Source organism: Solea senegalensis, linkage group LG12 (assembly GCF_019176455.1).
Source record: "Solea senegalensis isolate Sse05_10M linkage group LG12, IFAPA_SoseM_1, whole genome shotgun sequence".
Lineage (NCBI taxonomy): Eukaryota > Metazoa > Chordata > Actinopteri > Pleuronectiformes > Soleidae > Solea > Solea senegalensis.
Genome location: NC_058032.1, coordinates 5,541,346 through 5,553,359, shown reverse-complemented (window position 1 = coordinate 5,553,359; position 12,014 = coordinate 5,541,346).

Sequence of the window (12,014 nt, the reverse complement as noted above, 5' to 3'; positions counted from 1 at the left end):
AGTACTTCAACAAAAAGAAAAAGAGAAATATAATTAGTTTCTTTTAAATAACCACTTGTCTAAGTTGACAGTAGCAGCAGAAGAAGCAAAAAGTGACTTACACATCAATGTATATCCGTTCATCCCGCAGCACAAGCACTTAAGATAGAACATTTTACTATTAATGCCCCCAGTTGTTTTACTTTAATGTGCATTATACTCATAATGGAATGTTTTTACATTGTGATGTTGGTACTTTGATACCAGGCTATTGTCTTCTTCCACATGTAGTACCGACTACATGTGCATGATACTTTGCTGATTTCCATTCCATCCCTCATCCACACTGCGTCTCTGCTCTTGGTGCTATTTAAGTAAACAAGACTTTCTCTACCTGTCCGTCAGGCAAGATCCACACTAGCTTTTTCTGCCCATGAAAGCAAGGGAGAATGACAGCTCACAGCCTTTATCCTCCCTGCAAATCTGGCAGCGAATGCATGTGTATGTGGACATGAAGGCAAAGACGAGGTACTAAAATCTTTCTTCTCCTCCTCCAGTATCCAACTATGAGTAAAACACTAGTTTCTACATTTGTTCTGTCCACTTCTGTGACGGAGAGACTACATGTTCGTCTCCTGAGGTCATTCTGCAGACTGATCATTTGAGCTTAGTTGATGCGACACTACAATCCTCATCTCAATGAGGCTTCCGCCCTCTGCAGCTTTGCTTTTTTGAAATTCTGATGCACTGAGAGTGAACTCACTCTTCAGCACTTATATTTTGATCAACACGTTGCTTCACAGTGACTTTAAAAAGCTGCCTTTGTGACTGCTTTTGTTTCTTGTTTTTACAATTTAAATAAATCTATACAAGTAGAGTCTGACTCGACCGTCTTGGGAGATTATCGGCAAAATATGTCCACCCCTCTGAGAAACTAATACACGTGTTTGGTGCAGTACAAACATACATCAACAGGATTTATACAATGCTGGGAAACTATATACTCAATATACAACAATGTCTAGTTTGCGAGAAAATGCTGTCACCATCGTGCTTCATCATGAAAGGTTTTATAAAATCCTATAATTAAGCAGCTGTTCCTCTGTAGCCACGGCCGTGTCCTGAATCTTATGCAGTGTGCATGTTGTGTCTCCTCTGCAGGTTGTACTCAGAGCCCAGGCCGATGCAGACTCTGTAATGTTCATCATTATTAAAATTCTGTGCGGTAACCTGTGACAGGTTATCAGCACATATTAATGTCTGAGGGGAAAAGCAAAAACAATCCTGTTTATCACTAAAACAATTTCCAGTCTCTCCTCAGACAAATGTCAGTTTTTCTACAAAATATTTCCAGTCATTGCATCCTCTCTCATATGTCGGCTAATCAGCATCATCATACATGAGTTGCCCTTTACGTACACCAATAGGAGCAAATTGGTAATTATTCCTGGCTGAGGGAGGGAGGGAGGGATACTAATTTGCACCTGTAAGATCCTGAGGAGGAGAAGCCAACATGCTGGTTGGAGGGAAAACACTTTCTAAACACACTGAACAGGCTGTATTTTTAAAAAATCTTCAACTGTCAACCCCTGTACCCTCCCTTCTGTGCTCTCACAACACCCACAAGCAGCTCGGTGAGAGACTGGACAATAGGACAATAAAGAAATCACAGCCCCCTCCACTTCACACAAACACACACATACAGTATATATATAACAAATCCTATGTAATACATGTCTTGGCTGACATGTCAGAACTCATCTCTGTGGGGGAGTTTAAGAGGGAGAACTCTCTTGGTGGATGTGACTGCTTCCAAACCTTTTGTCTGAGATCATTTTAGAAACTGTACCTGTATTTTTATTTTTTTTTGGTTGGATGCTGTGTTTGATTCGTTTGATGTGTATGATAGTTACAGAGATTTTAGATTATCAGGCGAGATGACCAATGATGGAACCTCAGGAGTCAGTGGTGAGTTAAGTTGAAAGACTTTATTGAAGACAGCTCAGATCTGAGGACATCTGGTACGAATAGTTAATCAGCCTTGAGATAGAGTATCCGGTCCAGATGCCTGGTGCCTTGGAATCTAGGGAGGCCTTGTTTGTGTCTTATTGTAAGTTATGGCTGTTTATATTGAACACCAGGTCTGGTTATAAGAATGTGTGAGTAATTAAACTTAAAGTCGGCTGAAGATTAGAATTTTCTCTCACATAAATGTCTGTTTGTACGGAAGCCCTAAAGGGTCATACATACATATACACATTTTATTGATAACAAGATAATTTTCCTCCGTTTTCTCATGACAACGAGATATTTTTCCTCCGTTTTAACAAGATAATTAATTTGAGAGATAATGAATGAAATGAAACCTTTCCATCGCACATGACATGTCATGCTGGCCGGTATCCATGGAGACGCCCTGGGGCCCCGTAGCTGGTCAACTATGTAGTCACTGACAACATCGGGTTGAAGCCTTGCTAACCGTCTTCTTAGATGACACACACTAATGTGTACATTATCTATTCTAGCAGATTGAACAGCTATGTAATGCAGTGATTGATAGTCTCCTGCTCCTCTTACATTGCGACACTGAATGATGTTTCCTGCATCAATTAAATAGACTCGACTATCGTTTTGTTTTCTCGAGATCTCAAATTAATTAGAAAGAAGAGAAAACGGAGGAAATAAAATGATGTATGCATGACCCTTTAGGGCTTCCGTATGTTTGTGTTGTTCTCGGTCAGGTCACTCTTGGATCTCAATGAGGCTTTTTACCTGGTTAAATAAAGGAGCACCGATGTTCATCCTGGTGCACCGTTGTGCAAAGCCCCATTAATACACTTGGTAGGTTTTACACTTGGTAGGTTTTGCATGTGCAAAAAAAAAAAATGGATTGGTCCAGTTTATTGCGTCATTGCAGGGCGTACAGACACTTGTTTTCCAGACAACTTTATATATGGATTCCAATCAGGATCTGAAAAGGGTTGAAGTACCTTCAATTCCAAATTCCTACTCTGAATATGTCAATATTTCTCCTGTCTTGAACTTGCATTATTTGCCTAAATGCACCAAAATAAATGCACAATGAAGCTGTTTGCAGTTTGCAGAGAGCACAACCCAACGAAATCTTTCTCACTTTAACATTCACGTCGTTTATTATGTCCACACAGAGGTAGATAATGAAGAGCGGTAATCTTGTCATCGGAACACATACTAAGAGCATAAAAGCCATGAAACAGATAATTTCCTCTTTGCAGGTGATTCACAATGTGACAGTTTTTAAAAGGTCTTTTTTTTTCTTGGTTTGTGCTAATTAAAATCGGGTCCCTTTTGTTAAATATCACGTTTCCCAGAGAATGCCAAAGACAGGGTGATAACGAATACTTGTGATGACTCAAGATTAGCCTTTCCATCTACGTACTTCCTGCTTGTTTTCTGTGGAAGGTCTACAGCAAAGCTGAGCCCGTGTGACCCTGTCAGTCGGCAAATTGGGATACTGCTGTTACATAATTCCAGTGGATACTATGATCAAGTCAGGCAGGTCCAGTCACCTACAGTATACAGCAAACACCAGAAGAATGCTATGATAAGGGCCGAATTGTAACCTGTTTTGTTAATTATCTGTCTTCCCCCCAAAATGACATTTAATGAATCTGAGTATAGTAAATTTACATGAAAAAAATGTACATTAATTGTGGTTTCTGTAGGTCTTCCTCATACACAGCCACTTTATTAGGTATACCTATTCAACCACTTGTTTGTGCAAATATGATTATTTGAGTATTTCAGAAACTGCTGGGATTTTTACTCACAACCATTATGTGAGGTGTCCTTTGAACCTAATAAAGTGGACAGTAAAGCAAATAAATACCAGGATACCACTGATTATATAAAGGCCCTGATACACGTTGAGGTGACGGCAACAGTGAGAGTGCGAGCATTTTCAGTGCTATCTTGATCTCCTGCAGAAATGTGATTATAGCTTTCCCCCATTCTTAGTCCATCTGCCCTCATATCTTATCCCCTTCTGCCGCTCTGACCCCTTCCTGCTGAGTTTGACGAGCTCCTGCTGCTGTAAAAAGAACTGAAGATTATGACTTCTCTGCCATGAACCTCCACCGCCTTCCTTGTCTCCCACAGCAACTGAATGCATCATGTTGGCAGTTGCTCTACATGCCTGAGGAACTTAATGATAAAAGGAGCCTCCGGGGGGAAAGATACACTGCAAAAGTGTTAGATAAACATGCTGGAAATCTGAATAATTATGGCAAAATTTCTGTGTGGACACAGAAATCCAATCACGGATTCCTATTTCAAAATCAGAAGTGGTCCTAGATGTAAGAAGAACATTCATATCAGAGTCCACGTGGCTTTTTTGCCTCTATGCATGCAATGAGCGTTCACAGCACTTCACTGCCAATGCATGACAAACCCAAACAATGGAGGAGTATGTCGACAAAAATCATCCACAAATTTGCTGCGATAGCTTCCATTTATGACCTATTTCTCGAGTTGTATGTCTCGAGACTGGTCTTGGTCTCTATACCCTCTGGTCTTGGTATTGCCTTGGTCTCAGTTTAGGCGGTCTTGACTACAAGTCACAGGAAGAGATTTCAGACTCAAAAATCTAGCCGAACAATGCCGAACTGTAGATCAGTTAAAAATATTTAAATATAATCCTAAAAATGTGGGTTAATCTCCAACAATTACCAGGAAAATGTCAACAATCTCAATATTTGAATAGTGTATTTAGAGATAGCACTGCTGCGGCATCACAAACCCTGCTGTTGTATTGGTCTCGGTCTTGTCTCGACTTGGTCTTGACTTGGTCTGTCTTGGTCTCGATACCCTCTGGTCTTGGTATTGCCATGGTCTCAGTTTAGACATTCTTGACTACAAGTCTACCTATTTCCAGCTTCATTGCAGAGTGGACTCTTACTGTTCATGATGTATGCGAAAACCAAACCAATCGCCAGCCACATTTATTTCACTTTTAGGATTCAAGATACTTGAGATTATAAACGTGAGCCACAAAAAAATCTGACCTGTAATGCATCGGAATTCAATCAGATTTGAACAATGTGGCTGGTAATCTGATTGTAGCCCTTATGATAATCCTTGCTTTGGCTCGGCAAGGAGCTCAACCTTTGAAAGGAAGCACTACAGCTGAGGATAACTTGATCCTATCCTATCTTCATAAAGTTAGTGGGAATCTGCCGTGGATTTAGTGCAAGTGTCCGCGTTTACAGCTTGTTAATGAATTTACAACCTCTCGGCGGTTACTCTGGATTACTTTTTTTAATCGCAGTGATTCTTCGGTGCTGACGTGTCTCACATCAGGGAGTGATTAAGTCAGGGTTCACCTTATTTTCATCAAAAAAAAATCCCATTGAGTCTTAAAGGCTCATTAGTATTGTCTGAGCATGCATACGCAAAGTTCCATCTGCCAAGGAGCCAGCAGAGCTTCTTGAGAAGGCTCTTTGACTGGCTTTCAAGCAAGCGTGACGACGCATAACGTTCAAAACGGCGCTGTGTGAACTTCATCTATAGAAAAGCATTCATTAAAAGGGCAATAAAAACAATCCACGCTTATGAAAGGCCAATGTGCAATGTTTGTCAGTATAGAGGGTCAAAAAAACGGAGTCTATTTCTGCTTCTTTTCTTCTTATTTTTTCCCTATCAAGTAAAAGCATCTTAAAAATGCTGACTGTCTAGAAAACAGCAAACCCAACACTTCCACTAAGTCTTGTTGCCTTGGAAACAAAAAGGGGCCTGATGAGAGGCCAAGAGTGAATAATTCCGTGAGACATACTGATGTGTTTGTCTTTGTGTGAGCTCACATGATGCAGACGCTTGTGCTGGTGCGCGGGGAGTCGCACAGCGAGATCAACACACTTAAGTGCAGCTATTCACTCATGCTTTTGTTTTTTGTTTTTTGTCTTCCTGCTCTAAAACCGCTGTTGTCATCACGATGGGCAGTCTCTGCAGGAGTTTCAAAAATAGCCATCACATATTTCATTGTTACCCGACGTTGAACTTTGTATCACAACACTCAGGGCGGAGTGGTTTCCCTGCGCGGGCATTCAGCATGTCGCAATGTGAAAGATGAGACCCAGTGGGGAAGGCTCAGCAGGTGCTACTGCAAGCTTTCATTTACTGTCCACTTCTTGCTGAGTAATGGTCTGCCCCCATCCAGTTACCCCCGACTAGGCACACCTCATCCTGCGTGTCGCCTTAACAGAAAGAAAAATCCTGCATAAACTTGCATTTTCCTATCCCCTGCCATTGCTTATTACAAAAAAAAGATATTAAATGTACAGTTTAAGGCCATTTGTCAAGCTTTACACTGAGCTGGAAGCTTTTCCACACAATCAATCTACATGGGAAAATGTCATGGTCTGCCCCTGGACATTGTGACCATTAAGGGTTTTTGTCATGGGCGTGATGTTTCTGTTTTGACAAGTGAACTTTCTCTTGTCCTTTTTATGGACTGTTTTCTGTTTCACGTCTGAGGTTGCTTTCCTCTGTCTTTGCTCTCTGCAGTGATTGGCTGCCCTGCCCTGATGTGTTTTACCTGTATCCTATCATCCCTGCTATAGCTCATGAATCTGTGCTCCCAGTTTTGGTTTTATTTGGTGTTCAGTGCTGCACGACCAAGCGAAATTAGTGGCTAAGGGTTTTCTGTGTCTCTCCATCTGGCTGTCTCACCAGGTCCAGACCATGTTATGTTGAGAATAAAAAGAAAAGAATAAAAAAGTTCCACACTTTCCCAAAGCAACCTCTTTGGACATGGTATCATAGTCAAATCCAGTGGATTTTGGTGCCGCATCACATAAAACTATGTTTTAATCAACACTGATCAGACCAACTTCTCCCCTCTCGCCCTCAGGGGAGACGCAGATGCTGTGACAGAGACTTACATGACTGACAGTCTCTGAAACCTTACATCAAATATATCAAATTGAAATAATAAAATGTCTCCCTGACTGTGTGCTAACTTAACCTGATTGTTTTTAACATGAATGGATCCATCTGTATCTCGAGAGGTGCCAACGATATATACATGTGCCGTCTTTAATTTAACACGGCAGCATTTACTTGAATCTTGGCAGCACATCATTCGCCTCTGTCTCATTACCGTCAACTTCTGCTGCTTGTTCTCAACTAAAGTTTTTTTGTATATTAGTATTTTTTTCCCCTGCTCTGAAATAAAGAGACACTTTGATGGTTCTACATCTATACACGATTAATACCCTGAAGCAGGTGGCACACATTTTGCGTGGAAATCGAGTAAAATGATGAGTCAAATGCACCTTCTTTTTTTTTTTTATGTGAACGCACCAAGGAGAAAACCTGAGTTGACAAAGCAAGTTGATATAAACACCATCTTGATACTTGAGGCTTTAGGTTTTGTTGAGCCAGTTCACTCAAAGAAAGCTTGGCTCTGCTAAACATGATTTATAGTTGTTGCAGCCCTCAGGTCAGTTTGGGGTTTTATTTTGTGCTATGTGCTCCTTTTCTCCTCCTGTTCTGCCTTTTAATTAAGTTGTTTTTGTTCATTAAAAACTTTTTTTGTTTTGAGCTCTGCCTTTGGGTCCTTACTTGTCTGCACTTTGACAGTTTTTAGAGGGTTTTGGGTTTTTTTTGGAATTATGCTGCTGGAAGTTTTGTTATTATACAACTTAACAAGACATCTAAGATGAAAATACCTTTGATAACATTAGATAAAATGATTGTGAACTTTACTGGTTTGTTTAACTCTCGCCACCCTCGTCCCACCTTGGTTTTGTCCTTATTTCAGAGAGAAGTAACTTTATAGACACACGTACTGAGCTGGTGAAGGTCATGGAAAACTTTGCAGGAACTAGACGTTTCCATCAGGACACAGGAGACGTGAACAGGATAAAATGGAGAGTGAATGTTGACAGAAACAGCCCACGTTAATGTTGCTTTGTATCACTTATATCCATATTTAACTTGTGTACACATTGATGATTGAGAACGGCGTCCTGTCATTAAAACAAAACATATTTGTGAAAGGAATGCCTCACAAACCATTTGAAGACATTTCATCGGGATAATACCTTTTTAATATGTTTTCTGTTTCACCAGAGAGAGACGAGAGGGCTTCTAAAATTGATGTTTTAATATCGCAGCTCTGCTCTTGTAAAGGAAAGCAGTCTGGGTTTATTCAAGCTGCCAAATTGTCTCAGCATGTCTGTTTTGTGTTGTCTGCTCTGAATAATTCAATAAATAATGTAGCCCTGTGCCAAATTTCTCTCTCATCTTTTAAACTGGTTGGGCGCAGACTTCCTCCAAATAATTTTTTTTTAAAAATGCACACATCATTAAAAATAAGAGTAATAGCAGTCACAACCTTTAATCTCTGTGTCAGATAATTAAAGAGCTGTGAATGGGCTCTTCTGTGGTCTACCAATGCCTCATTAGCATTTAATATGAGGAGAACTTAGGCATTAAAATTTCAGCATCTTCAAACACACAGAGAAAAAATATTCTAATAGGTTAAAATCTCATTTGAATCCAATTATGCCTTTGCCATTTGATTCAAGTGCTCAGCAGCTTACCGCTCGAGTGTAACAGCTGGGGTAATGAGCTGAAGCCTCCGCTTTTACGGAAGTTACAGAGGTTCACAGGACTGTAAACAATTGGGGAGGTGTTTAGAGCTTGGGAATGTGGACATGGAGCTCCAAGCGGGGGATCTCCTGATTGAGTGATCCTGATCTTGCTTTGGTTACCATGGTGACTATGATCATAAAACACTGAATCACGCATCATGCAGATCCATTTTGTATAAAGGAACCTACATATTCCTGCTTACATCTGTATTTCTCTTCTTAATGTTACTGGTTTTACCCCCAGCAAGAAATTCTACCTTTTTCTTTGACTGTACTGCGTGACCATGGCAGAATAATAAGACCTGATAACCTGCTTCCCCTAAGGCAGTTCCCATCACCAAACAGAGCAACATAACATTGCGTTTCATGTGAAGATGAAGACCTTAGAATGGTGTGCGTGTGTGTGTGACATTATTTGTTTTGTTATTTTTTCCCGCTCACTGTAAAGAGAATAAAAAATCTGCTCCGGGCTGCAAACTCATCCAGAGAAATCAATTTACAGGTTTGTGGTAACCTGAGACATATTGAACTTCCACACAGAATAATTTCTTCAGGTAATACGGAGGCAGCGTCTCGGAGGAAACGCAGGCCGAATTCTTCAACCCCAACGAATGAAAGATGAAACTGAATGAAAAGTATAGGCCTACAGCCCGAAAAGAGGCAGGTGCAGAAACTGAGCACGTTGAAACTTCGAGGTGTTTCGTTTCGGATAAACTCGTCTGTCGGCGCAAAGTTTGCGTGATTTGACTTTTTGTGCGAAAAGCTATAGTTTGAACTTGTAAAAAAAAAGGTTGACTTCACTCCCACTTTATGTATGTAATGTCCGCACTGCCATTGTACACCTTTTTATAAAAGGACACAGTTATAAATACCCTGCAGATGTTATTGACTCTATGAGCGAGAAAACACCCAAACAAAGGTCAGAGCTTGTGCAGCAAAATTGGTGAAATAAAACACAAGGAGTGGCAGTGATGGAGGACTGGGAACTCGCTCTGTGCTGTTCAGCACTTCTGTAAACACTAAAGAGATTTGACTGTGTGTTTACACGACAGAATATTACCTGTGCAGTGCAAAAAAAAAAAAAGTGTATTAGAATATTTTATAAACCTGTTTAAAACTAAAAAATGTTATTCATTTAGCAAATAACAAACCCAAATATGAGGCGGCTCACTGGGCTTCTTCTCTGAGCAATCAGAAATTAACCAAACATAACATTCAAGCACTTTTCTGTTTAGTAATGAAAGTAAATAACTATAATTTGAGTTTACAGAAACATAAAAGATGATTTTGATCATTAGCAATGCTGTTAATTTAGGGTGGTGGACTAATGCATTTGTTAAGCACTGTATATGTATAATGTAACCCACCTTAGTTGAATCTGGTTGCATGTTTATGTTTGACAACCATTTAAAATCTATCAAATGTTTACGAGCATTGGTTGGTGTTGACCAACAAATGGTGGTGGATGAGTTAAGGCACCGCCACAGTTATTATTATTATTATTATTATTATTATTATTTATCCTGTTTTCAGGATAACTTTCATAGCATTCAAGACATTTCACCAACATTAAGATGAAAGTCAAGTTTTATTAGGAATGTCAGGGAGCCACCAAAATCAATAGGATATATAGGATAATCAATATTGGGCTAAATGACTCAGAAACCACCTGGTTCACATAAGTCTGAGTTTTTACTAGAAACAGCAAGTTCATCTTAGAAAAAAGTATAATATGAAACATTTTCTTTTTGCATTAAAAAAAACCCAACTATACTATATAATACTATATCCTATTATATTCTGTTTGGTTGTAGACATTATCAAAGAAGCAATTTTCATTTGTCATCTAATGTAATCTAGTTCACAATACCATTCATATGGTCAATGGTATTATAGTAAAAGAGGCCAAATTTGACTTTATTTATTTTATGACACACCATAAAGTCTTTGGCTCTTTTTTAACTATACACGATTCATAAATGAAGGATTTTGTTTTCATACATGTGGATTGCAAGTCAAGGGATATTAAGCCGAGCAATTAGTCCCAGAAAAAACTCTTTGCTTGTGAGCGTGAGAGACCCCTAGTGGTAGAAAGTTACATATCGTGCAGCGTCGAAGGAGCCATTTTGTTTGTGACTTGTAGCACAATCGTATCCGAAGTGTCCTCAGCCCATCTGCTTTGACTTTAATCGACGCAGACATGACAAAATGCCCCAGAACGAGACTGAAACAGATGCCAAGTAGACAGCCTCAAAAATATCCTTGAGCAAGCGTCCTGCATACTGAGCCAAACAAATCATTGATTTCATCACAAATGTACTGCCTCTCTTTGCTCACCATTGATTTTACAATGCACTTTGTTCACCAGCTATATCGCGCACAATACATCGTTCTAACTAATCACTGTGGAGAACTGTGCATTTTCAGAGGCACGATTGGCCCTGACAGGTCCACGCCGCTTTCGTAACAGCCGCCAGAGCGAAGGTCGGCCTTTGTGTGCCCACTGAGTTTTTAAGGACTACGAATTGAATCATGTGTCGATTATGCTTTTAAAATCGATTTGCTACAAAGCGCAGTGAAGTGCCCTCTGCTGAGGCTCTGTAACTCTCTCTGAGATCATCAGTAATAGTATTTCAGATGTAACCAGAACGGAGGCTATTATTGAACACCATTTTCACATTGACCAGAGAGTAAAATCATAATTAGGCACAAATTTTCCTGGACAGAAATTGATGTATGAGCTTTTAAACACAAGAAGACTGGGTTCACAATTTCTGTCTGAAATGTTACAATGTTAAAATCGCAGGTTGCTGAAAACACGTGCGAGGCAGCGCCAGCTCCCCACAGCACGCGTACAATTTACATTTGAAAGCAAGTTAATTCCCCCGCTCGTCAATTTTTCAAAACGTAATCTCAATTCATTCTTCATACAAAGACAATTTAGTAGCTATTTACTGTATATGTCTGATGTCCTAATCTCTCCAGCTACCCAGCAGGCAGCTAATTCACGATGTAAAGTGTTGTTGATCGATGTAATCAGCCTCACAAATCGATGTTTGCACAACAATCCCTCCCAGCTGCACGCATACGACAGACTCAATCTCACATTTAACATATGATCACATTTATGGCTTTCTTATTACGTGTTGATTGCCATTGTGTTGTGAGATTAAAATCACCAATTCAGCGTCAAATTGACCAACAAGTATTACTAGGTTCATTCTCACAGCTCCTTATGTAATTAGAAATATCTCATATTAAAATAAACTTACCAATATCAACATTATCATGTTAAAATGTATACTAATTGTTACAAAGTGCAGGTTTATCCTCAACATCCAGGTGTCCAGTAAGTGGATGTGATAGGACCTCCCACTCTATGAATAGAGGCCTGCACCTCCA